This window comes from Anomaloglossus baeobatrachus, chromosome 3, assembly GCF_048569485.1.
Source record: "Anomaloglossus baeobatrachus isolate aAnoBae1 chromosome 3, aAnoBae1.hap1, whole genome shotgun sequence".
Lineage (NCBI taxonomy): Eukaryota > Metazoa > Chordata > Amphibia > Anura > Aromobatidae > Anomaloglossus > Anomaloglossus baeobatrachus.
The window spans coordinates 59,376,496-59,402,159 of record NC_134355.1 but is presented as its reverse complement, the minus strand read 5'-3'; positions in this window follow the sequence as shown (position 1 = coordinate 59,402,159).

The following is a 25,664-nucleotide window of genomic DNA, read 5'->3' as shown; positions in this document are numbered from 1 at the left end:
ATTTTTAATTTCCTGGTGGAGGGAAGGAGGTTGTCACTCAGGATTTTACGGTACATGGCTCCATCCATTGTCCCATTGATGCGGTGAAGTAGTTCTGTCTTTGTCAGTGGGAAAACTTACAAAATCAGCAGTGGATCAAATACTTATTTCCCCCACTGTAGAGGGCGAAACTAGGGGTCTAGCATATAGGGGGGAAACATATGTTTTCAAGTGCATTGTCACATCCTAAACATAGTGATTTATTCTACGAGTCAGTACAGTTATGGCTATGCCCAATTTACAACATTTTTTGTATGCTTTACTAAGAAAAATAGTAAAAACTGAAGCTGCTAATAAACCAAGTATTCAGATTTAGGCAAGGGTTGTATTGAAACTAGTGCTATAAGTTCCTCTTGATGTTCAATTTGTCCAAAGGCGGGGAGAGGGAAGCCGGCGCTGGTTGGGCGTAGGTATCGTGAGATGTAACAACTTCACTTGAGCCCCGGGAGAGTGAGTGCCGACAACGCTTTAATAGCGCCAACACCGGAGGTGAGTATAAATGTTGGTATTTTAACAGGGGCAAACACTCAGATGGAGAAGGGGTTGTCCGAGTAGTGGTCAACCCCTTTAATGGCCGAGTCTGATCCACAGAACCCCCGAGAATAGGAATCTCACGGATCACAGACGTGGATCCATTTTTGAAACTGATGTGTGTATTGGGTATTGATCAATGAAGCTCTATGGGTCAGTGTGCTGTCCGAGAAAGAAACGGCTAGCACTAGGATATGTAAGACGGATGTGTGAATGTCATGTGAACACTGTTATTTTCTTTTGGAGCTGCAAACCTGTTCAGACCTAGTCCTGCTCGGAAATAATAAGTGAATGCAGTTGTAGACAGTCGAGGTAATGTGCTTTGCGAGATAAGCAAGAAAGAACAAAATGTACTAATTTCTCACAGTGAATGTGTTTCTTAATTGTATCCACTAGATGGCGCTATTGACATGCAATAATGCCCTATACACTTTATATTGTTCTAAAAGTAGATAGGAATTTGCGTTTAGTGTATGAACGTGCATTATTATTATTATTATTATTATTATTATTATTTATTTATACGTGCATCACAATTTGTCTGTAGAAGAAGCAAATACCCAAACACTCCATAGGACACATACCGCTTAGTTTGTTTGCTTCAATATGCCGCAAAAGTGGGTGAAATTAGTGGGTGAAAGTATTGAACACGGCACCAATTTTCTAAGTAAATACATTTCTAAAGATGCTATTGACATGAATTTCTCACCAGATGTCGATAACAGCCCATCCAATCCACACAGACAAAGAAATCAAACCACAGGTGTCCATACATTTAATGATGTGTAGTAATGAGAAATGACATCTGGAAAAAGTATTAAACACCCTTACTGAAATGTATTTAACACTTCATACAAAAGCCTTTTTTGGTGATGACAGCTTCAAGACACCTCCTGTATGGAGAAACTAGTCGCATGCATTGCTTAGGTGTGATTTTGCCCCATTCTTCATCATAAACACTCTTCACATTCTGCAGGTCCTGTGGGTTATTTCTATGTTTAGTCCCTTCCATATATTTTCTATTGGTTTCAGCTCTGGCAGTTGGGCCATTCTAGCAGCTTTATTTTATTTCTTTGAAACCAATTGAGTTTCCTTGGCTGTGCTTTAGGGATCAGGGTCTTGCTGAAATGTCCACTAAAATTTCATCTTCATCATCCTGGTAGATGGCAGCAAATTTTTATCAAGAATGTATCTGTACATTTATCCATTCATCCTTCCTTCAATCATATGATGTTTTCCAGTGCTGCAACCTGAAAAATAGCCCCACACCATGATATTTCCACCTACAAACTTCACTGTTGTTATAGTGTTTTTGGGATGATTTGCCTTTTGGCCTCCAATGATGGTGTGTATTATGGCATCCAAAGAGTTCAATTTTGTTCTCATCTGACCAGACTATATTCTCCCAGTATTTCACAGGCTTGTCTAAATGTTGTTTAGCAAACTGTAAACGCTCTTGAACATGCTTTTTGTTCAGCAATGGAGTCTTGCGTGCTGAACGTGCATACAGGTCATAGAGGGGAAGTATATTACTCATTGTTTTCTTTCAAACAATTGTATCTGCTGATTTCAGGTCTTTCTGTAGATCTCCACAGGTGGTTCTTGGCTCTTAGACAACTCTTATGATAATTCTTTTCACTCCTCTGTCTTTAATGTTGAGTGGAGCACCTGGCCCTGGTTGGTTTATGGTGAAATGATGTTCTTTCCACATCCGGATTATGGCACCAACAGTGCTCACTGGGACCTTCAGTAGTTTAGAAATTCTTCTGTTCTGTAACCAATGCCATCAGTATGCAAAAATGAGGTTGTGAAGGTCTTGAGACAGCTCACTTGTTTTACTTATCATGAGATGTTTCTTGTGTGGTACCTTGGTAATGAAGCATCTTTTTATAGGCCATCAGTTGAATCAGCTGATATTTTTTTCACTAAGTGGTAAGGATTGCTACTTAATAATAGATTTCAGCAGGTGTCATTACTTTCCATGGCCTTTTGCACTTGTTTTTCTTCATATATTCAATACTAAATCTTCATCAATAAATGTATGGACATCTATGGTTTGATGTCTATGCCTGTGTGAATTGGATAATTGGATGGTCTTCTACCAGCATCTGGCAATAAATTCATGGGAATAGCTCAAATATATTTATTTAGGAAGTTGGTGACATGCCCAATACTTATTTCACCCGTATATATATATATATATATATATATATATATATATATATATATATATATATATATTACATATGTCTATGTGAATACTGAATAACAATGTTTATATTTTTACTTTTATTTGGATGTGCGAATCCTCTACATAGTATCTTTCTTTTGTACTTTGCAAATTTACATCTGCTCATAGCAAGCGTAGACTTCCTTTTCTGGTTAAAAAATGTGCCAAATGCATTCAGGGATGTGCTCATTTTAATAAATTATGCGCATTTTACATCACAAATCAGTGTAAGACTGATTTACGAAAAGTTCCAAATTTTCCATGAATGTCCTAAATTTTTGGAAGCAGTCCTGGAAATTTGGCAGCGTCCCTGGCCAAAATAAAGACAGGGTTTATACAGGTCCCCAACCATAAATAGATGTTTCCAGTTTGGAAATGGGGCAGTCCTGAGGACTAAAGCAAAACTAATCAAACTAATTTTGGTAATTATGGAAGATGCAATCCTAATGAATTTGTCACTCTGTTTCTGAGAGGATGTGCAGTTGTTAAAAAGCCATTACTAACCAAAGGAAAATAAGTGACAGAGTAAAGGAAAATTTGCACTGGAAAATTGGAACTAAACTTTTGAAATATGGTGGAAAGTTTTAGGATCTTATGGAAGCGACAGATGTTTGAAAGTGACAAGAGATGGTATAAAACCAAATTTAGCAAAGTACAGTCTCAAAGACGTCTAATTCCATCAGACATGAGGAGGATCAGTGCAAGGTTAGAAATGCAGAACAATTGAAGTTGATCAGATCAATAAAAATGAATAATGAGTCATGTTGCAAGGTTCTTAAAGAGGATGTGTCACTGATTTTTTTTATTTAAACTGAATACCTCCTCCAACTGATGCTTATTCTGGAACAGTATTTTTTTTTCTTCCGTGCCCCTCCGTCACAAAGTTATGCTCCGTAGTAATAATAGTTACTGTTTTCCCTTAAGCCAACTGGGCGTATACCACAGAACTTCTGTGTGGGTGTTTGCTTTTTCTCCTCTGACACTGGCCACACCCACAGAAGTTCTGAAGTACATGATCAGTTGGTTGAAGGGGAAATGTTCACCTTTACTAACTTTGGAAAAGAGGGTGAAGCGCCAGCGTCCCTGTAAGGATGCTGACTTGCTTACCACCGCTGTCTTGTGATGGCCCACGTGCTCTCCTGCCTCCATCTCCACCCCGGGCCTGTGCGCGCTGCACACAATCCCCAGGATTGTGCTTAGTACAAGGAAATTTCCAGGAAATTCCTCTCAGCCTATGGCTGAAAGGCACTTTGTATTTAAGACACCCTCCCATTAGGGAAGGTGCCTGCCCAACACCTTCTGTTAGTCAGTGTCCTGTCTGTCCAGCTAGTTAGCAAGTTCTTTGCTCCAGCCTATACAAAACTATATAAGAGTAAAGGTGACATATAAAATACCAAAACAGAGTGATACTAAACTACACATGGAGGCTCGTATTCTTTTTTTTTTTCTTTCTGCATTTTTTTCCTGGTACTGAAGCATGAATCATTTATGTTTTGTTGCTATTTTGGAAATCTAAGATTTGTGCAGTATTTTATATGACAGGGATTTATTTACAGCTTTATGGGCCAGGGTGACAAAAAGTCAGTGAGATATTGGAATTAATAGAGGAAGTTTTCAATACAATTGGTGAATCTTCTTTTGTTATCAGGCTATTTTTAGTTCCAAAGTCCTGTGATAATAAAAGTTCATTTTTTCTGATACAAACATACTGGTAGATTTAAACAGTAACCGTGTTATACACTTTTATCACATAAATCAATAATACATGTGTAAATAAGAAACTTTGTAATATATTTTATCAGAGAAATCTGCTTCTCTCACCTCCTGGATTGAGCATTCATTTTCAATATTCTCAATTCACAGGTAAAATTTGTCATCAGTGAATACAAATCATTACATTACTGAGATAGGAGATCAGGTGATACTGATAAGAGTCAATGTGATGCCCTGGCCTATCAGGTCGTCACAGGGTATTGCACAATTTTCCTTTCTGTGCAGTACCCATCTCCTCCTTGGTTTCAGTTGCCACCCAATGGTATTGCAAACCCAGCATGCAAATCCCGGTCACACACACCAGTGGGTAGGTCCGGTGGGGAAGGGGCCGCCCACCTTAGAGTCAGGCAGACTGGGGGGGAGGTGACTGGGCAGCTGTTGGCAGGGGAGCAAGGAGAATGGTGGCTCTCATGTAGCTCTTGATAAACTAGCCAAAGAATATCTGTGAAAGCCAAACTCTGCCCACGATGACAAGAACAAAACAGGCGAACACATAAAAAAACACTTTTAAAAACAAGCAAACTAAAAGAATAAGGTACAAATAAAAAAACAAGTATAAAACACAAAAAAATAAAACTAAAACAAAAAAGGCGCAACTGCAATAATGAACCAGATCTGGATGTTATTCTAGGATGGACATTCAGACGGCCATCTTGCACCTGAGTTACAGTGTCTCATTAAAGACAATCCCTTTGGCCACCAGCACGACCGGGAAACAGCCAATTTTTTCCCTGCCCTGTACTTGTGTGATGGACGAAATGTAGAATTACACTCATTTCAAGGAATGAACATCTCTCTAAGGCCCTGTGCGCACTGGAAAACGGAATTTTCTTAAGAAAATTCCACAGGGTCTGAAAGATTACCGCACCCGCGGTAAAAAAAACGCGGCAAACCGCACCCGAAAACCGCATGTGGTTTGCCGTAGTTTGCGGTTTTACCACGGTATTGTTCGCGGTATTGCCGCGGTTTTGCCGCATGTGACTCGCCCACCCCAGAGCTCTGGGACACCCGGAGCCGGGCCGGACTAGTCCGGGGGTAGTCAGCGGTGGCAGGGCCCGGCTCCGTGATCCTGGTGGGGTCAACTAATATGGCGGTTGTGGGGGTGGTGATGATAATAAAGTTTATGGAAAATATATTCGTGACGCCACCTGTGGATTACGGCTATGGAGCCGCCGCTGCTGGGTGGGACCTCCGGGGCTGATGGATTAGCAGCTGGGATGATTCTGCTCCCCACAGGTGGAGCGGTACCCCGGGGCAACCGTTGGTGCTTATGAAAGTCTATGCAATGGTGGGGGCGGTGCAGGGCTAATCAGGTAGTATAAAGAACTGACACAAACAACAGTCTCTTTACCTTCTGATCTCCTTGGCTAGTTGAGTAAAGAGGCCTACTCCCTGCTCTTTCTCTGCTTCTACAGGACCTTGCAATCTTGGTTTAGCAGTGGCCCTCTTGCTGCTGGGACTTGTGGTACGTCCTTTTCCCCGTGTGGTAGGCTGCGCGGGCCCTCTCTGGTGCTTCTCTGCTGGAGTCCACACCGGGCCCCTGTGCAGCTGGACCTTCGGGTTCTTTATGGGGGCCAGGGGACTTGCAGCCCTCCTGCCCTTCGGATTTGGCTACCGGGGAAAGGTTTTACACCCTGGCAACCACAGACTCCGACGTCCGATGTTTGTTGCGTGCTCTTCTGAGGCGAACAGGTTCTGACCCGTCCTCCTCTAGAGTCTTCTCTACGTGCCTCGCTACGGCTCCTGCTTTCCTGGGTCGAGCTAACCTAGCTCCAAACCCCAGCTCACAAGACCGTACTACTCAGCTCCTCTCTCCTTGAACTTCCCTCACAGACTAACTAACTCCTCCCTCAGGTCAGAGCTTAAGGAAGTGCTCCCTGGAACTCCAGGTTTAGAGCTCCCTCTGCTGGCCTGAGGGAGAAACGGTGTTGAATGTTGGTACTTACTGGCCAATAGACTTCCCCATTTACCTCCAGGCTCAGTATTAACATTTTGGAGGGGCAACACTGTTGTGGAAAATAGATGCTGGGGCGCCACACATGCGGGTTGGTACATGTGCTTTAATGCATTCAATGCAATAAAGCACATTGAGAAAAAAAAAGTAATTTCCTTCTGAGATAGATAGCAGACAAATAAATAGATAAATAGACAGAATAGATAAAGGGATAGATAGAGAGATAGAGGGATAGATAGAGGGATAGATAGAGTCCCTGTGAGCACACGCTGCATTTCTCCCGAGCGGTAATGTGTGTTCACATTACCGGCCATGGGAAAAGCCCTGTGGTCACCTCTGCTGTCTCATTGCGAGGCTGCATTCAACAGTGTCAGTTGCGGCTGGATGCAAGCATCGCAGGACGTGGATTACGCCGAAGCTGTGTGTTTCGGGGGGGTTAATAAAGGGGTGAACCAGGGGCTTTTTTGTGTTTTATTTAAAATAAAGGATTTTTCGGTGTGTGTGTTTATTCACTTTACTTACGGGTTGATCATGTCAGCTGTCTCATAGACGCTGCCATGATCAAGCCTGGATTTAAATGGCAGCGATCCGCTGCCATTTAACTCGTTATTACCTGGATGGCCACCGTATCACGGCATCTGGAAGAGCCGGGGACACTCCAGTACTGACGCATAATGGATGCGACAGTCCCGGGGCAGCTGCAGCTGATATTCTCGGCTGCGGGAGGGAGGGGGACATTAACCCTGCCCCTGGCCATCCCCAGCCTGAGAATAACGGGCCACCGCTGTGTGCTTACCTCGACTGGAAGGTAAAAATACGGCGGAGCCCACGTGTTTTTTTTTCTATATGTCCGTTTTCTTTCTATGTGTATTCTATATGTCTGTGTGTGTGTGATCTGTGTGTGTAATCTATGTCTGTGTCTGTGATGTGTGTGTGTGTGTGCGTGTTTACTCTCTGCTCCGCTTCCTCTTCCCGTCATAATGACATCACTTCCCTGCAAAACGCAGGCAGCGATGAACATTACCGCAGGTAAACCGCGAAATACCGGAGGGAGTAACGCAGGAAAACGCAATGAACCGCACAGAATTTGCTGCCTGCGTTATTCCCTGCGGGATTTCACGATTACCGTACATGGCAGTCAATGGAGTGAAATCTCGCAGTGACGTGCGGAAAAGAAGTGACATGCAATTGTTTTTGCTGCGGGAATCCCGCAGCAAAACATGCAGCTGTCAAAATCCGCATAGTGCGCACAGCATTTTTTTTCCCATAGGTTTTGCTGGTGAATCACTGCAGAGATGTTATGAACATAACATGCAGCGAAACATGCAGCAAAACCGCAGGAAATCCGCGTCAAAAACCGGCAAGTGCGCACAGGGCCTTATACAGGATTTGTGGAATCATATTGAATGACTGTTCTTAATGCCTCATGTAGGGGGCTAGTGAGTAGGGGACCCTCCTTTATCAAATCTAGATGCCTCCTTTGTGCTGCCCATTTTCCAAACGTATTAGACAAACTGGGGCCACGTATGGGTTTATGACTGGGTTTCTGTCCATTTTTTTTTATCTTTTTTTCTCGCCCTCGTTGCCTCTAGCTGCCATTAAAATAACACCCAACGATGAGGCAGGGTGTGTCGGAGAGACACCTACCCTCATCTCTAAGGGTATGTGCCCATGATCAGGACTCACTGCGTCCTGGACGCAGTGGGCACATCTCCTCCGCAGGAGACCACAGCTGACTGTGCCCTCAATAAGGGTTTGGGGTGCTGCGGTCTCTAGCTTGTATTCTCCCTATGAAGGACGCATGTGATTCCGCAGCAAACAATTGACATACTACAGTCTGGAAAGACACACCGCAGGTCAGTGTTTGCTGCAGAAAAAACAAGCACAGTAGGCACGGGATTTCAAGAAATCCCATCCACTATGCTTGTACTATACAATGCAGCGTTTTGGACGCAGCTGAAGCATGCTGTGTCCAAAACGCTACAAACACTAATCGTGGACACGCAGCCTAACCGTTTAAATAAAGCTATCGCGTTTGCTAGCATCATCTAAGATGTTGTTAAACTACTGTGATTAAAGCTAGTTTAATTAGTAGTAAGTACCTTGTTTTCCCAAAAATAAGACCTACCCCAAAAATAAGACCTAGCATGATTTTACAGGATTTCTGGAGCATTCGTGAAATATAAGCCCTACTCCAAAAATAAGCCCTAGTTACAGTCAGGCATTGCGTTCGAGGGAGTCAAACTACGCAATTTCTCATGGCCCCATTCTCTTAAGGACCCCAGCAGTTGTGTTCCGAGGTTCAGATTGTTTAAGGACCTTTGGTGACTTCACAGTCATGTGACCAAAGGATTGATGGATAGATAGATAGATGATAGACAGATATATAAATAAATAGAGGATATACAGTCAGGGCCAGAAATATTTGGAGAGTGACACAAGTTTTGTTATTTTAGCTGTTTACAAAAACATGTTCAGAAATACAATTATATATATATAATATGGGCTGAAAGTGCACACTCCCAGCTGCAATATGAGAGTTTTCACATCCAAATCGGAGAAAGGGTTTAGGAATCATAGCTCTGTAATGCATAGCCTCCTCTTTTTCAAGGGACCAAAAGTAATTGGACAAGGGACTCTAAGGGCTGCAATTAACTCTGAAGGCGTCTCCCTCGTTAACCTGTAATCAATGAAGTAGTTAAAAGGTCTGGCGTTGATTACAGGTGTGTGGTTTTGCATTTGGAAGCTGTTGCTGTGACCAGACAACATGTGGTCTAAGGAACTCTCAATTGAGGTGAAGCAGAACATCCTGAGGCTGAGAAAAAAAGAAAAAATCAATCAATTCCAAAAATAGACAGGCCAGAGTTAAATTTGCTGAAAAACACCTCATGAAGCCAGCTCAGTTCTGGAAAAGTATTCTATGGACAGATGAGACAAAGATGAACCTGTACCAGAATGATGGGAAGAAAAAAGTTTGGAGAAGAAAGGGAACGGCACATGATCCAAGGCACACCACATCCTCTGTAAAACATGGTGGAGGCAACGTGATGGCATGGGCATGCATGGCTTTCAATGGCACTGGGTCACTTGTGTTTATTGATGACATAACAGCAGACAAGAGTAGCCGGATGAATTCTGAAGTGTACCGGGATATACTTTCAGCCTAGATTCAGCCAAATGCCGCAAAGTTGATCGGACGGCGCTTCATAGTACAGATGGACAATGACCCCAAGCATACAGCCAAAGCTACCCAGGAGTTCATGAGTGCAAAAAAGTGGAACATTCTGCAATGGCCAAGTCAATCACCAGATCTTAACCCAATTGAGCATGCATTTCACTTGCTCAAATCCAGACTTAAGACGGAAAGACCCACAAACAAGCAAGACCTGAAGGCTGCGGCTGTAAAGGCCTGGCAAAGCATTAAGAAGGAGGAAACCCAGCGTTTGGTGATGTCCATGGGTTCCAGACTTAAGGCAGTGATTGCCTCCAAAGGATTCGCAACAAAATATTGAAAATAAAAATATTTTGTTTGGGTTTGGTTTATTTGTCCAATTACTTTTGACCTCCTAAAATGTGGAGTGTTTGTAAAGAAATGTGTACAATTCCTACAATTTCTATCAGATATTTTTGTTCAAACCTTCAAATTAAACGTTACAATCTGCACTTGAATTCTGTTGTAGAGATTTCATTTCAAATCCAATGTGGTGGCATGCAGAGCCCAACTCGCGAAAATTGTGTCACTGTCCAAATATTTCTGGACCTAACTGTAGATAGATAGAGGGATAGCTATCTAATCAGAGGATAGATAGATAGATAGATACACACAGGGTATGGAGAGTTATCTTGATGTTCCAGAATGCAATATGACTATATTTGAATAAATGTTAATTTTTTTGCTCAAGAATAAATGTGGATTGTTGTTCATGGAAAAAAAATAAGACATGTCCTGAAAATAAGGTCTAGCTGATCTTTTAGAGCAAAAAATAATATGCCCGGTGTATAACAGCCAGCCCCTAATCTATACAGAGCTGTCTCTGCCCCTGAGCCCGCTCCATCCATGCACTGTGCACATCCGCCCTACACGTTGAATTTTAGGCACTTTCGAGGGATCTCTCGGTGCTGACACTGACTCAGACCCTCTGTGGATGGACGTAATGGAATTTAAAACACCATAGTTCCATGTGGCCCTCTAGGTTTGGTTCAGTAGACCCCATCTCGATTATGATACAATACAAGCGCTTGAATGGAGACTCACCGGTGCACGACGTGCAACGTGATTTTACAAAACAGGTGGAATCGCTCTTTGAATTACAGTCATGTAGAGGCAATGATGTCATATTTCTTTAGTTAAAAATAATAAATTTCTAAGAATGCAAGAAAACATCTAATTATTCGAACGATTTACAGAATCTTTGCAGCATTTCACATCAATTCACAAAGAAATGTGCAGCCTAAATCCTGTAATATTGATGGAGATGAGGGCGGGTGGATCTCATCCATCAGCGGCTGCATGACTCATTCTCTCCCACATGTGCGCTGAGGAAGTCATTTACATTACCTAGCTGGAGCCCTTTCTCATCACTTCACTTCTGTGCTGAAATAAGAAGCTTCTCGTGTTTGAATTCTCCAGGCCGATAAACACCTAAAAGCACTTAAATCCCACAGTAAGACACATAACACTTTGCTTCCATCACACACTGTCACGGAAGCATTGACTGTATAATTCATATGTCACCGCGGGTCTTCGTGGTAATAGTCATGCTTAGATTTTTTTCAATGGAGTCTTAAAGGCCATTTACTTTTAAAATATATTGTTATTTTTAAATCCCCTGTAAATGCTTGATTTGTTCTTTTTGTGTTAATAATTAGCCATTTCTTACGGCCCATTCAGCTGAGCCAATAATCATTGAGTGAACGTTCGTAGAGACCCTCATTCCTGGCAATCGCTCAACAAACAAGCAAAACCCTTTGATTTTTAAGCAGGCAAAAAATTAAGGGTTTTCGGCATCACATTGCCCAGGAGATAAAATGATGTTCTATGTGCACAGAACAATTATATTAGCGATTGTTCTGTGCATTTAAAATGTTTGGTGCCCTGTCTATTAGCTTATATATAGCAGACTGATGGTCGATTAACAGCCCAGCTGGCCCCTATAAAGGGGCTAACAGTTAAGTGTGGTTCTATTTTGCCATCGGGCTTGTTGTCCTCTATAGTAGTCAAGCATAAGCCTGAATTGGTGCCCCAACCTAAAGGGAGAGGGTCCCATAACGTTGGCCCTTAGTTTGAAGAAGAGCTGAGGTAAAAGATTCACTGGACCGTTAATGTGGGTCATCCATGTCCACCAGCGCTCTGCCAACTTATCCCTACCTGTTGACATCCCTGACACTTTTTCTGACTAGTAGGCCCGTCATCGTCTAACGCAGTGTTTCTCAACTCCAGTCCTCAAGACCCATCAACAGATCATGTTTTCAGATTTTCCTCAATCAGCTTTTCAGGATTTCCTTAATGTCGCACAGTTGATGGAATTATTCTTGGTCTAATATTGAGGAAAGCCTGAAAACATGATCTGTTGGTGGGTCTTGAGGACTGGAGTTGAGAAACACTAGTCTAACGGGACTTCTAAGCTGCTCCGGGGATGTTGTCAGTCAAGAGGAGGTCTGCAGAAATCTAATATGGCAAACATGGCTCCTGGACCAGGTCCTGCAAAAGTGTATGCTCAATTCTACTTTCAATTCTACTTCGGAGTGATGCATAGACCCTACAGCCTCTTTCAGACACTGTTTTTAAATGTACGTGTTCTCGGTGTAGAACACATAACTGTTATAGTCTATGGGGCTGTTCTCATGTCCATTTTCCTTTATGGACACAAAGTAATTTTTTTTTTAGTGACGTAAACTGAGAATGCAAGTAAGTTGAAAGACTATAGACACTGACAAAGGACTGTAAGATTCTGTGCCCACGATCAGAGTTCACAGCGTTTTGGATGCAGAGTGTTTTCGCTGCGTCCAAAACGATGCGTTGTACATAAAAAGAACAGAGTATGGGATGTCTAGAAATTCCATGCTCACTGTGCATGTTTTTACACTGTGAAAACTGACCTGCGTTCCGGCTTCCCGAGTTGCAGCATGTCATTCTTTGCTGCGGAGATGCAAATGTTCTCCAGAGGGAGAAGACAGCGAGAGACCACAACTGCCCAAGCCTGGATCATGGGCACATGCAGCTGCGGTCTCCTGCGGAGGAGACTCGTGGCCCCGCAGGTCAGGCCCCTCCGCGTCCAGGATGCAGTGGGTCCTGATTGTGTGCACATAGATTGGCCAGGGAAAGGCAGAAAGTGGTGAGCAAAATATAATGGTGGGTATTGGGCACATTGGAACAGTCCAGTAATGGAGAGGCATGGATCCTAGTTAGGTCCCATTCACAAGTCCAAATTTTACATACTTGTTATGTCTGTTTTTATTTTGGTTTTATTTAAGGAGGTTGAGGATTGAACATTTACCTTTAACAGTCTATTGAAATTTTCACATGCTGCTTTTTTGTGCAAAAAAAATAAATAAAATAGAGACATGTCTGATTTTGATTGGATTTGAGGATCAAATTTGCCCCTTCAGGGGAATGAGTCCATAAAAATAAATGGATATCACGGAGATGCCATCCATTTCCACCCTTGTGTTGTCCATTTTTTTCTGACTTGTAGAATTTGGGAAGCCTCCAATGATTTTTTTTTTCTCATATGAAAAAAGATCAGTGATAAAGGGATGGTAAAAACTAAGGGGGGCTTTACACGTTGCAACATCGCTTCCGAAATATCGTCGGGGTCACGTCTTTAGTGACGCACATCCGGTGCCGGTAACGACATCGCAATGTGTAAATCCTAGGTGCGCCGATAAATGATCGCAAAAGCTGCGAAAATCGGTGATCTGTGTAGCGTCGTTCATTTTCATAATGTCGGGTCGACCGCAGGTACGATGTTGTTTGTCGTTCCTGCAGCTCCACACATCGCTGTGTGTAAACCGGCAGGAGCGACAAACATCTCCTTATCTGCGTTCCGACGGCAATGCAGAAGGGAGGTGGGCAGGATGTTATGTCCCGCTCATCTCCGCCCCTCCGCTTCTAATGGCTGGCCGATTAGTGACGTCGCGGTGACGCTGAACGCATCTCCCCCTTAAAGGAGGGATAGTTCGGCAGTCAAAGCGACGTCGCAGAGCATGTATGTGCGTGTGACGCTGCCGTAGTGATAATGTTCACTATGGCAGCTATCACCACATATCGCATGTGCGACGAGGGTGGGTACTATCGCGCTGGACATCGCTAGCAATTGCTAGCGATGTCACAGTGTGTAAAGCCCGCCTAACACTCAGACCAAAACGTGATGAAAATCAGATCCAACACAATTATGAAAATCGGCCACTTTTTTCACAAACGAGAAAAAAATAACTGATGTTTGATTGTGACATAAGTAGTTATATTCTATTGCAACAGCTCCAGGGCCGGCATTTTAGATTATATCCACTCCACGGAGAGGATTACTGCAGATGTTACCTGTTTTGCGCTTGTAAAATTTGCAGCAGACTACACAACAGTCACGTGGATCTTATCCTGTAAATCTCATCCTCATGTTGTGGACTTTTTCCACAAGGAAATATGAGCATGCTGGAGGTTATTAAATCCTGCAGCACGCTCATTCTGTTTTATATTTATTATTTTTTTTTCATGGATTTCAAAAGTTTCTGTGTAAAAAGGAAGAATTCCTCAGAGAATCAGCAACAAATTCTAATTGTGCTGTAGATTAGTTAACTGTGGACTTAAAGGAGTAGATAGGTTTTTAAAAACTAGAAAAAAAATCCCTTTACTATGGATACTGAAGCTAACACTGTTATGGGAGCAATGAGGCTTTATTCACTACTAAATGTAGCACCTGGATTTGCCCAGGATACTAACTAAGTTTCCCTTTCCCACTCCCTCTCTCTTTCTATCTGTCCCTTTCTCTCTATCCATCTCTTTCTCTTTGTCTCTCTCCCTGCCTTTCCATCTCTCTGTCTCTCTATCTCTTTCTGTCTATCTCTGTATCTCTCTCTGTCTCTCTATGCATCTCTATCTGTGTTTGTCTGTCTCTCTGTCTTTCTCTGTCCATCTATCTGTCTGTCTGTGTTTTTGTGTTTGTCTATGTCTGCCTGTCTGTCTCTCTGTCTGTCTCTCTGTATGTCTCTCTGTCTTTCCCTGTCTGTCTCTTTGTCTGCCTGTCTCTCTGTCTTTCTCTGTCCATCTATCTGTCTCTCTGCCTGTCTGTCTCTCTCTGTGTCTATCTCTGTCTGTCTTTGTTTTTGTGTCTGTTTATGTCTGCCTGTCTGTCTCTCTGTCTGTATCTCTCGGTCTGTCTCTTTGTCTGTCTGTCTCTGTTTGTCCCAGTCTGTCTCTCTGTCTGTCTCTGTCTGTGTCTGTCTGTCTCTATCCGTCTCTACCGATATCATATTACCTCACACTTAAAGGGAACCTGTCATCAGAAATTTCGCCCAAAAGCTAAAAGATTCCCCCTCTGCAGCTCCTGGGCTGCATTCTAGGAAGGTCCCTGTTATTATTGTGCCCCATGTGAGACCAAAATAAAGCCTTTATAAAGTGGTACCTTTTTGTATGCAGCTTCTGTAAATTCGTCCCGGGGGCGGGCTCTCTGCCGTCCGTTATTCTGCCCCCTGGTCCTGTATGCCGCCCCCATCGCTCCTTTCCATATCTGATGCACCGCCCACTGCTCCAGCCATCCCCGCGCATGCCCAGTGCCAGTCTCACAGGACTGAGCAGTTTGACCGCTGGTGACGTGTGCGCAGGCAAGTGATTATGGACGGGACTGTGACTGTTATCAGCAAGTACCCGGCCATAATCTCTTGAGCGCGCAAACCTCTCCAGCGGTCAGACACACTGTGCTCAGGGTAGTGCTAGACTGTATGGGCTGCTTTCAGGGATGACGTCCCTTTGTCATGTGATAGTATTTTGAACACGCCCCTATCACATGACAAAGGGACGTCATCCCTGGAAGCAGCCCATACAGTCTAGCACTACCCTGAGCACAGTGTGTCTGACCGCTGGAGAGGTTTGCGCGCTCAAGAGATTATGGCCGGGTACTTGCTGATAACAGTCACAGTCCCGTCCATAATCACTTGTCTGCGCACATGTCACCAGCGGTCACACTGCTCAGTCCTGTGAGACTGTAACTGGGCATGCGCGGGGATGGCTGGAGCAGTGGGCGGTGCATCAGATATGGAAAGGAGCGATGGGGGCGGCATACAGGACCAGGAGGCAGAATAACGGACGGCAGAGAGCCCGCCCCCGGGACGAATTTACAGAAGCTGCATACAAAAAGGTAGAACTTTATAAAGGCTTTATTTTGGTCTCACATGGGGCACAATAATAACAGGGATCTTCCTAGAATGCAGCCCAGGAGCTGCAGAGGGGGAATCTTTTAGCTTTTGGGCGAAATTTCTGATGACAGGTTCCCTTTAAACCTCTCATACTAAGAATGTCCTTTGTTCCTTTAGCAACCAATCAAAGCTCCTATTAATGAGCTGTAGCTCCCAGCTCCATTGACTTTAATGTCAGCAGGTTTTTGGGCTAATAACTGTAAAGCACGGGGTTAAATGTCCCCTCAGAACATAGTCTATGATGTTACCTGAGTCAAATGTGGTGTCTGTGCAAAATTTTGTGATTGTAAATGCGACAGTGTGGATTCCTTTAGCGGACACACACACACACACACACACACACACACGCGCACGCACACACACACACACACACAGCTTTATATAGTAGATTGAAGGAATCATCACTAGATTTTGATGGGTTTGTTTGGGGTCACTCTGTTAAAGGGGCAGTAAGCATCTGAATGTTAAGCCTGCTTTACACGTTGCAATTTCGCATACAATATCGTATGCGATCGTAACCGCCCCCATCGTATCTGCGGCACGTTCAATTTGTTGAACGTGCCACACAAACGATTAACCCCCGTCACACGTACTTACCCGTACATACAACCTCGATGTGGGCGACGAACGTCCACTTCCTGGAGTGGGAGGGACGTTCGGCGTCACATCGACATCACGCGGCAGCCGGCCAACCAAAGTGGAGGGGCGGAGCAAACATCCCGCCCACCTCCTCCTTCCGCATTGCCGGCCGGGAGCCGCAGGACGCAGGTAAGATCTGTTCATCGTTCCCGGGGTGTCACACACTGCGATGTGCGCTACCGCGGGTACGATGAACAATCTGACGTTCAATTCTAGAGAAATGAACGACGTGCGTACGATAAACGTTTTAACGTTCAATCGCAATCGCACGTACCTGTCACACAGTACAATGTACCTTACGATGCCGGATGTGCGTAACTTACGACGTGACCCCGCCGACACATCGTAAGATATATTGTACCGTGAAAAGCGGGCTTAAGGCTTTTTGTACACATATTTATTATGACAAAGGCAGACCATCACACATTTCTGACCCTCTTTCCTATCTTCCCATGTTGGTTGAAATATAACGATATTACCCAACTGTTGCATATCATTTATCAATAATAGAATAACCAAAGATTCTAAAAGTTATACTCCCTGATGAAGCAATGTAGCGAAACTCATGTTGGAGTGGTGTCGAAGAGAAGCAGATCACACCATGCAACTGGGTTAATAAGATTTGATTATCCTCCAAAGATATACTGATAGGGACTTTTGATTGTGAGCCTCAATGGGGACAGTGTTGCTGATGTATGTAAAGCGTTATGGAATTAATGGCAATATATGTGAATAAATATTAATATTATCCTGGACATTATTCAGTCTTCCTTCTACTATTTTCTGAATTTTTGTCACTCTAAGTATTCATTACATTTTATATTTCATTATATATTTCAGTGTTTTACCATTATTATTTATTCACATCCATTTAACTATTTATTTATTTGGGGGGTGGCATAATTAATTATTAATAAATGATACAATTAAATTAAGGTCATTATTTATTACTTAGTCATTTATTACCCTCTTTCTTCAGTATAATCAATAATGGAAAAATGATATTAATTATTAATGATTATCATCTAAACATTATTTACTATTCATTTAATTCTGGTAACTTTTCCTCTCCTATTATTATTTTTTTGTTTTATTGTGTTTCATGTTTTCATGGTATGGTCATATTGTGTTTAATAAAGGCATTTTTTTTACATTTGTTATTTCTTTTGAGGCTTTTTTCCTGAACATAGTTTTGAGTTTTTTTCCCCACTTTTTTTAATCTAAGATCCAATTATTTATATTTGTGGATCATTGAGATATTTTCTTCCTAATTTGGTTTCCTTGTTGATTGCATCAGGAACAATTTCCCTCATATATGTGAAACTGTGACGATGACTCTGGGATAGTGGAGAACTGGGGCTCCTAAGCTGTCCCTCAAGGTAGGGGGCCGTATGCAATCCCTATTCTCAGGGATACCTCTAATGGTGGGGATGACTGAGTTTCTTTCCTGGCCCTGCTCCTGACCAGTCCTGATCTTATTCCCCCTCCCCCTTCCCCCAGGGAGGGACAGGACAGGAGTGTAGTGAAAATCACAGAAATAGACAGACAAGGGAAAACCAAAACTCACACACACACACACACACACACACACACTGCGCACACACAAAGGTAAAGACAATAAGAGATTTAGGAGGAAACACAAGAGGAGGATGGAAGCTACAAAACAACAGGGGTAAACTCCACAACCGCACCAAGCAAAGAGCACAATTTTCACCAGAGAATCTGGGACCCCACACCTCACAGACCAACATAGAAACTATAGCTGGCATGGGTAGAATATTTCATCCAGCTTAAATAGGAGGGGAGCAGATGTGATTGCCCTACCTACCACATGTGGTCAAAGGAACCTAACAAGCAGACTAGCAGAGATTAACTCTTGCTAGCCTGCCTATGAATCAGCACACAGCAGGTCGATGCCCGAGTCTGCCTGTGTTGATCCAAGACACCAGAGAAACCATGAGGTGGAGTGTCAGAATCTGCAATGTGAACAGAGCCCGACGATGCCATAACAGTCTGTGAAGTTTGTGCAAAACTCTGTGTGACATATCCATAGGACTCCATTCATCCAACAGGGTCCAAAAAAAGGTCACTGGAGAAGAAAACTTTTTTTTTCTAAATTCCACTGTATGAGTGAGATGAATGATTCTGTTGGAGGTATATGCTGGCAAAGTGTACATCTGATGGACATTGCGTGCATGGATCCTTGGTGTTGTCTTTAACTGTAGTTTATGGGAGACATTTTTAAAAGAGCAGAGAGAAATAATAATGGCATAGGAAACCAAAACAGGCGTCTATCAGATCGTCTTCAAGTCAGTTAATTGCTTCTGCTTTCCATCTCTCACCTCTTCTCAACAGCTTCGTATTGTTTCTGGAGCCGTGCCCATTGGCTGAAAGCTCGGAAGATGAAGGTTTACAAGAATGTTCGGAGAGTTAAGAAGCAGCTGTAAAGTCAGAAGCTTCTCTCTGGAAGGATTGGAGGTTCATACTTTTGTGTTAGTAAGAGATTTGTATTATTTCACAAATATGATGACTTTGCATTGATTATATTTTATTATATCCCAATCTAAGTGTTATAAAAATGATCAATTAAATGTTGTAATTTTTCTAGAGTTTTCTCTAAAATCTCCACCTTTCATGTGCACCATGTATAATCAGGGCCAGACTGGTCCACCGGGAAACTGGGGGATCCCCCGGTGGTCCCATCCCCTACCCAGCTCCACAGCTCTTGCCTCCGTCACATTAGTTGCTGGCGCTTCCCTGATCGCATGCACCGAGTGATGCACACTCTATTCTATAGTCAATTTAGATAACCTGGCACACCTGGTGTATATTGACTAAGCCATTTTTCCTGAACACCCGTTTCAGTACATTTGAGCGAGTCTACCCTACTGAACTCTATTCTATACTTGGCGGCCGGCTGCACTGCTCATCAGCAGGTGATATGAAGTGCAGCGCCTTCACATCACTCGCTGCTGCCGGCTTCTATTGCTGTCATCGTGCGCACCGCTGCTGAGGGAGCAATGCATACTCACTCCTGCCGGCACAGTGATAGCTGACTGTGAGGCTGATGGGACACAGCTGACCTGCCCTCCACCTGTTCCCTCTGTCTCCAACTCCTCTTCACTGGGTTACTTCTTCCATGTACTGGCTGGGCATGTGCAGTAGCTCACAAAGAAGCCTCATTCATTGTATAGTAAACATCACACATTACCCTGTGCATGCGCAATTTGTTAATTTTATCTGTAAAAATGGAGGTTTCACAGCTGAGATTTGTTGACGATAGTGGTCTTAGGTTGGTTGGGTGGCAGCTGCCAGAACATGCCCCACTACTCCATCAATGCAGGACTTCAAGCATAGCATATTATGATATAATTGGTGCCATAAAAATAAAAAAATCAGTGACAGGATTCATTGTCAGGCGCTGTCTATTTAGCTTTCCACAGGTAAAACACAGTCAGGTCCAGGTCCTTCTGTTCCCTCGTCTATTTTGAGGTCTGCTGGCACATAGTAAGGTGAGTTACTAGTGTGGCTCCCTGGACTAGCCAGGGGCCACAGGTAACAACACCCCCCCCCCCACCCCCAGCAGGTCACAGCAGTCATCTCCAGTGAGACCTGATTTCCTCCCTCGGGTTCAGACAGACACACCAGGTGGGCGGAGTCAGGCAGATGGACACGCCCACCGAGGAGTCTAGCTGGTCTGAGGCAGGAAACAACAGAGACAAGTCCAGGCAGAGGAAGGGAGAGGAGGTGTGCAGAGTGGCAGAAGCAGACGGGGGCCTAGGTTGGAGCCTAGGGCCCTCGTGTAGCAGTCAGGCAGACGGTAGTGGCCGTCTGCGGGAGCCGGGAAGACAGTCTTGTTGGAACCATAGGTAGCCAGGGTTGGGCGGTGGCCCACCGGTACCAAACCGGGGAGCCAGCTGGAAACCGGAGCACAGGAGGAGCGTACAAGAAGGTGCAGGAAAGGACTTACACTACCAAACTGGGGTCAGGGGAAAAACACCGCAGCCGCCTGTGGGACCCGTCCATCCAGCCGTTTGCTTTACCAGAGACTCCGTGTACGTTACTGGCTGAGTGAGTACCACCGTGCCGTCTGGCACCGCGCTGCCCCCGCGACCCTGCACCTCCCCAACTCCTGCCATCCACCCCTCCAGTCGGTATCACCGGGCCCCGGGACCATCAAACCCCCCTACCCACGGAGGGGAGAGAAACATCTCAGCTGCTCCCTGTCATCGCTCCCGGGATCCCCGTCCAGAGCAGCGGTGGTGTCCCATTATCACCACAAACCGTGGGTGGCATCACGGACTACATCCCCAAACCAAACCATCCCCTTTTCACTCACGGACGAGGAGCGCCGCTCGAGTCCCCGGATCCGGCCCACCACTCGAGCCACCGAGCACCAGCAACAGCAGCACCGGACCCGAGCGTTAGCGAGCGCAGCGCCCTGCCACCCGCGACACTAGGGTTAGGAACCATTCATATTTGGCATAACTTGGTGCAGTGGGATGGTTTTTATGCTATGCTATATATATATATATATATATATATATGTATATATATATATATATATATATATATACATACAGTATATAAAAAGAAAAAAGTCGACTAAGTACCCTATGTTTTTGACATACATTACTACTATTTATTTACTTAATGCAGAGTTTCTACCCATTGTTTCAATTTTAGGCTATATAATGGTTTATTTAATGGAGACTAACACATGGAGAGGAGGTTATTGGTAATTCCCAACCCATTACACACCCTTGAATTAGCTTTGTAAAATATTACATTACTTATCTTGTGCTAATGCAGAAATACAGAACATATATACTCCAGAGCTGCATTCACAATTCTGCTGTGTGTTGTAGAATCTGTTGAGTTTTGTGATATTACAGTATTTTTTGAATTATAAGGATAATACTCCGGCCGCCATTTCTTTGAAGCCCACACCGCAGATATCTTCATGTGTACTCACCTGTGTTCTCTAGACCCTGCAAACTTCCACCATCTTCTTGTGACCTCCAGTACCAGCCTGCTCTGGTACACACCAACTTCGGTCTCCTCCGCTCTGGTTCCTGGTCTTCGACCTGTGGCGTCAGCTGTCGAGGTATTGAGATGCCCCAGAGCTGCCTCCAGGCAGACACTTACCGGTGTGTGTATCTGCCTCCACCTCTAGTGGTAGTAGTAAAGCCTCAGTGGCCGCCCAGGTCTGCTCCTCCAGGTCAATAAACGGTACCTTGGACCAGTGGACCTACTTCCTCCCCATCCAATACCTGGACATGACAGGGATAAATTTTGGGTTAATGGCCCGGAAACTCTTCAGGTCTTTGTTACCAGTTCTCTGAAAAGTGGGTGATAAAGAACACCACAGAAATATTGATACTTCAAGGACTGATTAGGTAAGAATGTGTTGTCATCAGTCAGGATTTGCACCAGAAGCCGATATCCAGCTCTCAGGGCTAAGTGCAGAAGTCTTGAGAAATAAGGGTCAGCAGTCTAATTAAGGTTGACTAATCAAGACTGGTGAATCGCATCTTCCCACTACACCAGTCTTGCTGGAGTAGAAGGTGCCAAATTCATTGAGTTTTTCACCACATAAATAATTTGACGAGTAGTGTGCACCACCGTAGACCATGCCAGAAATGCTATGCCAGTCAAAGCCTCGAGTAGTAGTTGTGGTGTACAAAACAACAGCATATTTCATGAATTTGATGGGCGGACGTGGCTATGCCCCTGTTCTGTTCCAGCCCCTCCCCACATTTTGGCAGAGCTGATTCAAATTGGTGTGAAAATGCAAACATTTACTAATTTGTGTTGCGCAACTCCACGTCGCACAAAGATTTTGTGACTTTTCAATGCTATGACACCATTTTTCTGGAGTAAAAGCTTTGAAGAACCGGCCCCTGAGTCTTTGCATAAATTTGTTGTGTTTGTCAATAAAATTTAAAATCTTAGGAAATGCTGATAATTATATTTCAGTTACCATAGAAACATCTGACTTAAAGATCTAAAAACACTGAAACCGCAAACTGTGGCCATGGTTAGCGGAAGATCTAGGCTTTCTGGCACGTTGGGAAAGAAGTCAGTTTGTCCCCCACCTCATTCAGTGTGAGTAGACATGTGGTTGCTCACATGCGATCTGCACACTTACAGTCATGTGCCGACGAGCTTCCCTTCCTAATTCTCAATGTTCAGTGAAATACTAGAGCCCCTGCTTCATTGAAAGAAGGAAGAAAAGCTAGTTGTCATGTGAAAATCGCATATGAGTGAAATGGCCATGTGATGACAGCTGGAACCAGCAAGCAGAGCTAAATCCTGACAGTGAGTATATTACATGCTGTTAGGATTGGGCATACTACAATGTGTAATTTTATAATTACTGGGCTTGTCTAGGTTTGTGATGAAAGTCTGCAGTTACGCTGGGTGAGTTTTTGCATTCCCTTCCTTGTGTTGCCTTTATATTAATAGCAAGACTAATGTCTTGCTGGCCTGCTCACTAGTCAGAGCTAACCCAGGGTCAGCCAGGGCCGAGGCACATGATCGCACACGGGGGGAAGGACCTGTCTAGGGACATTGGGGGGAAATCAGGGATCAGCCACAGATGAGTTAGGTGGTGAGTTAGGTTTGTGAACTGAATCCTGACAGTGAGTATATTACATGCTGTTAGGATTGGTCATACTACAATGCGTAATTTTATAATTACTGGGCTTGTCTATGTTTGTGATGAAAGTCTGCAGTTACTCTGGGTGAGTTTTTGTCTTCCCTTCCTCGTGTTGCTTTTATATTAATAGTAAGACTACTGTCTTGCTAGCCCGCTCACTAGTCAGGGCTAACCCAGGGTCAGTGAGGGCCTAGGCACATGATCGTACTCGGTGGGAAGGACCTGTCTAGGGATATTGGAGAAATCAGAAATCAGACACAGATGAGTTAGGTGGTGACCCCCCCCTACCCTCTCCCTATTGTCAGTGCTTACCTTACACCTTCCCTTGTGTCCCCTCCTTTTGTGCCGCATGCCAGGAGTTCCCTTGCCCTGGCGTGACATCAGCTACATGTTTGCTGATCGGCTGTAATAAAATAGCCTATTTAGAAAAGAAATTCTGTGCCCTAGACTGTCATTTTTGTTCGGCAGCACATGACCTGTGCTGTAGAGAACGATGATTTTTAAGCTAGCTTAAAAATCATTTCACCCGTTGAACGAGAATTTTGCTCGTTCATTGGGTAATTTATCAACCTGTTTTGGCTGCAAAATGCAATATACGTAATGCAAAGTTTTTAAACTTTTTTTTAAAAGACGTTGTGTTTATGGAGCATCATCATTGCTGCTCATCTCCTAATGCAGAAGTGAGTGGTATAAGGAAACCCCTGTATCTTTTTCTATATTGTTCTTAGACCTCTATGGTTTCCTATTTTACCTCTACATACCTAAAACTTCAATTGTGTTCTGTTTCATTGTCAATTTTATTTTGAAGTTATTCTCCCCAGAAGAATATGGTAACGTGGTACATGAGCTTTTATATTCCACTAGAAGGTGGCCCGATTCTACGCATCGGGTATTCTAGAATTTACGTATTGTGTAGTTAATGTATGATTTTTGTTATATATATATATATATAGATGTTGTTGTGTGTAGTTACCAAGTGTTTGTGTAGGGGCTGTACATGTTCTGGGTGTTGTCTGGGTGTGGCGGGGGGTGAGAGCGGTGTTGTTTGTGTGTTGCGTTGTGTGTCGTTATTTGTGGAGCGCTGTGTGTCTGTATCGTTGTGTATGTGTGTTGCGCGGTTTGTGTGGGTGTGTGTGTGTGTTTTGGGGGGAGGTATGTTTTGTGCAATGTGTGTGTTGTGCGGTATGTGCGTATATTTGTGTGTGCCGCGGTGTTTGTGGTGTGTTGTGCAGTGCGTGTGTGGCAGTGTGTGTGTGTTTTGGGGGGAGGTGTGCACCCCTCATCGTGGTCCACCCCCCATCGTGCTCCATCCCCCATGCTGCACACCCCCATCGTGCTCCATCCCCCATGCTGCACACCCCCATCATGCTCCATCCCCACTCCCCATTGTGCTCCATCCTCCATGCTGCGCATTCCCCATCGTGTTCCATCCCCCATGCTGCGCACTCCCAAATGTGCTCCATCCCCCATGCTGCGCACTCCCCATCGTGCTCCATCCCCCATGCTGCGCACTCCCCATCGTGCTCCATCCCCCATGTTGCGCACTCCCCATCGTGCTCCATCCCCCATGCTGCGCACCCCCCATCGTGCTCCATCCCCCATGCTGCGCACACCCCATCGTGCTCCATCCCCCATGCTGCGCACTCACCATCGTACTCCATCCCCCATGCTGCGCACTCCCCATCGTGCTCCATCCCCCATGCTGCGCACTCCCCATCGTGCTCCATCCCCAATGCTGCGCACTCCCAAACGTGCTCCATCACCCATGCTGCGCACTCCCCATCGTGCTCCATCCCCCATGCTGCGCACCCCCCATCGTGCTCCATCCCCCATGCTGCGCACCCCCCATCGTGCTCCATCCCCCATGCTGCGCACCCCCCATCGTGCTCCATCCCCACTCCCCATTGTGCTCCATCCTCCATGCTGCGCACACCCCATCGTGCTCCATCCCCCATGCTGCGCACTCACCATCGTACTCCATCCCCCATGCTGCGCACTCCCCATCGTGCTCCATCCCTCATGCTGCGCACTCCCCATCGTGCTCCATCCCCCATGCTGCGCACTCCCAAACGTGCTCCATCACCCATGCTGCGCACTCCCCATCGTGCTCCATCCCCCATGCTGCGCACCCCCCATCGTGCTCCATCCCCCATGCTGCGCACCCCCCATCGTGCTCCATCCCCCTTGCTGCACACTCCCCGTCGTGCTCCATCCCCCATGCTGCGCACTCCCCATCATGCTCCATCCCCCATGCTGTGCACCCCCCATCGTGCTCCATCCCCCATGCTGTGCACCCCCCATCGTGCTCCACAGTCACACATCAGACAGTAAACACGCACACATCTGATCGCATACACTCACACACCCCACTTCTCCCTGTGCCCACCGGTGGGCGGTCCCAGCAGCTGTGCTGCACGCCTTGCTCC